This window comes from Chaetomium strumarium (genome assembly GCF_033439665.1).
Source record: "Chaetomium strumarium strain CBS 333.67 chromosome Unknown B0T15scaffold_5, whole genome shotgun sequence".
NCBI lineage: Eukaryota > Fungi > Ascomycota > Sordariomycetes > Sordariales > Chaetomiaceae > Chaetomium > Chaetomium strumarium.
In genome coordinates, this window is record NW_026944433.1 from 279,106 (window position 1) to 282,831 (window position 3,726).

General features: G+C 35.6%; 1 pseudogene across 1 annotated transcript; it reads right to left on the reverse strand.

Annotated features, from left to right (window-relative positions):
- Positions 1–956: 956 nt before the first annotated feature.
- Positions 957–1,033, reverse strand: B0T15DRAFT_t170 (annotated as a pseudogene). The gene has a single exon. The product of its transcript is annotated as a tRNA-OTHER (tRNA).
- Positions 1,034–3,726: the final 2,693 nt, after the last annotated feature.

The following is a 3,726-nucleotide window of genomic DNA, read 5'->3' on the forward strand; positions in this document are numbered from 1 at the left end:
AATCTATTAGTATATTGTATTGGTTTATAGATAGCCGAAGGAATAGATTATAGACTAAGACACTAAGTTCGCATTAAAATTTTAGCAAGCGCTTATAAAGCGTTTAGGCACGAAAAGCAAGCTTTCGATAGTATACTACCTATAGACGGATGGCCAGATAGAAAGGCTTAACTAGATCGTCGAATAGTATTTTAGAACATTCGTTAACTTCTAATAGGATAATTAAGTTAATCTATTGCTAATAGTATAGCTTATATATAATATACTACTAATAGAAACAATAAAGGTAACTCTATTCTTTACGAACTTTAGGTACGAAGCAGATTTACGCTAGGGACTGGATATTATAATACCTAGGGCAAGAGTTAAGGTAGAAAAAATATATATACTATATACGATATTAAAGGAAGAACTTAAGTTCGTCAGGCTTAGAATAAAAAAGTACTATAATAGATATCGGCTTAAGGGGCCTTACCTTAAGAGAGGAGATATAGTCTATCTTATTTCTCGGAATTTAAGAACGAAACGGCCAAGCTAGAAACTCGACTTTAAGAAGATTAGACCGTTCAAAATCGACAAGAAAATTTCAATATCTAACTACCGACTTTCGTTACTACTAATAATAAAATTATAAACTAATATCTTCTATATTTTGCTCCTTGAACTAATACCTAAGTATATATAGGTTATAAAGAATATCGAAGCCAAGGACAAAGAAGAAGAATAGGATATTAAAGAAATCTTGGACTTACGAATAGCTAACGGAAGGCTAGAGTACTTAATTAAATAGCTGGACTTTGGACTAGAAGATAACTTATAGGAACTAGTAGAATACCTTAGCTATATAGAGAAATTAAAAGAGTTCTATCGATAGAACCTAGACCGACCAAGAGGGAAGTATAAAAATCTCCGGCTAGGTCGTATTACTCTATAGTAATATAACCTATATAGAGAAGGAGCCTAGATAGGATTCGAACCTATAATCTCCTAAAGTATTTATTTAGGTACAATAACCAAGCTATACTACTAAGCTATTTCATTTGTTGGAAAAAGGCAGTAAGAATTAGATTAAAAACCCTAGGTAGGGAAGAGCAACTATAGGCAGCGACACTATAGATATATATATACAGTAGGTACGACTAAGACCTGGCTACTACCAACTATCAACTTATATTATCCCGAGCCTTATCAATAATACCCTGGACGGGCGGAGAATCTCTAGACTATAGGAGCACGTTAAAATCAAGGGGCCCTATCGAAACACTAGAACTATAAGGAACAATACCGATAGCCTCCTAATCAACCACGCTAAAGGCACCTAAGGCCTATATCTGACCAATAAGCTGCTGGTCCTCTAATATCGGTTCTAGGGAAAGGGGCCTATTCTTCTCTAAACCCTCTAGCCTATAGGCTAACAACGACAAGCCGGTCTCTATTAGGCGTTAATATTACTGACAAAGACAGGAAAGACGGCTTAACGCCTCGGCAAGCTGACGCTTAGCATCTATAATCGCTTTATTAATCTTATTGTAGGCCGATAAGTTTGCTACTATTGTTTCGTTAGGAAGAACTAAGCAAGCATTAATAAGGGGGGGGTACCTATAAGCATTCGCAATACTAGGGCTACTGTACCTCTTCCCTATATAAATATAGGAAGAACACTTATTGGAACCAGGCACTATAATATAACGCCTACGCGGCTTTGCGTTTCAATAACGTTCGCAAGGTATATCGGATTCCTTACTGTCGCGCTCGATTGTTATTAAGGCGATATAGCGTTCAAAGACATAGTTTCGACAAGGCCTAACCGCTACTATATCAGCTATAATAATAATAAAGAAAGAAGAATAACGACTTACTAGGGGACTAAAATAAAGGGGATAGTTAGTATTAAAAGGAAATATAACGACGGCCAAGGTTCTTTTAGGGCAAAGGATATCGAGGAGGGGTATTATATTACGAACTAACTATATAACCTAACCTAGTAGGGCTATATAAGTAATAGAGGTTACTAATTAGAGAGTATAAGATAGTAGAATACCCTATATAGATGCCGATAGATAACAGCGTCCAAGAGCGTCCGTATAGACGCTCGAGGACGCTAGCGAGCACTAGCGACTATAGACGCTTATAGACGACGGCAAGCGTAGGCGGCTATAGAAAATAGCTAGTATATAGTTACTTATTCTAGAGGACTCTAGGAGTTCTCCAGTAAGTAATATAAGCAATAGAGTAGCCCTACCTTACTATATAGATATTGCGACTTGCATTATTATAAACCTTTTGGCTTTACCGAGACCTATAGTCCGACTAGCAGATACCTTCGACCGGCGAACCTTTTTAGAGGTAGGACTGCCTATAGTTTCGTCGTATTACGGCCTAGCACTATATAGTCTTAGGTCTTTTAGACACTATATAACTCCCGGGAAGCTAATACGCAGTCTATACTCATCAAGACTTATATTGCCAACTATCAAAATAGCTCTCCAACCTCGATGTTGGCTGCTATAGACCAGTTGGCCAAGGGTACAATGGCTATAATGCACCAGATGGCTCTTTGTGACAAGGTCTCTTCGCTCTATAAGGCCAACGAGGCACTCAGCAAGCGCCGGAGAGCCAAAAGAACACGTATGCAGCTTGGAGGATCGCTTGCGGTACAAAATACAAAGGATCTACTAGACTAGAAGGCCGTAGTTGGGGAGATAGCGCAAGAAAAGGAGCCGGATAGTAGTAGTATAGGGGGGGCTTATACGAAGGTTCGGTGCTATAGTATGTACGGCAAGCCTGGCTATAATACCTATATGTGCTAGGAGGTTATAGAAGGGTCTGATTCAGCTGTTTCTAATATAATTGTAGTTGGTTAATGGTCTTATTATATTGCAATTGAGGATGGTTGTTGTAGAGTGGTAGAGAGTGTCCCGCTCGCTTATAAGATACATTATAGTTAAAATACGTAATCTAGGACTTATCCTTTAACCTTTCCCCTACTTTATATTATATAGCATCTATATCTATAGGACCTAAATATATACTAAACGATATACTTCTAAAATACTATTTTCTACTATAGTTAGCCTAGTTACTACCTTTATTATAAAAGCTCTTAATAATAAACTATCCTTAACGCTTTTTCTATTATTTCTAGATAAATAGTCGGTTGTCGATATAAGCTACCTTAGTGATATATTTATCGAAAGTCGTAGATTAATCTTCCTTATAAAGTTCGTCTTTTATATTATCCTTAAAACTATAATAAAATAGTTATATTAAACTAGCTTTATTAAATCTGACCCTAAAAGAATCTTATTAGAAGATAGTTATATAAGTTAATAACGATTGAGTTTACTAAAGCTATATAAGTTAATAATATATATAAATCACCTTATCCTAGCCTCTAAATAACTTAATAAGTTTATTTTTAAATTATTATAGTTACTAAAGATCTTCTAAGTAAATAGCTACTAGGCCTTAGTATTACTTAATATAATCTTTAAAGGTAGGCTTAAACTATCTAATAGCTTAGCCTCCGAATTAAAAAGCTATATACTAGGTCTTAGTATCCTTATTAAAAAGTAAATATTATAATATTCGATATAGGAGGATATCTATTAGGAACCGTAAAAGGTCCCCTTATTCCCTATTAAACTCATCAGGTAACTTTTAAATTTAACTTTCTTACTATTATTAATCTCACCGCTAATTTTATTAATAAGGCTCTAGTTAACG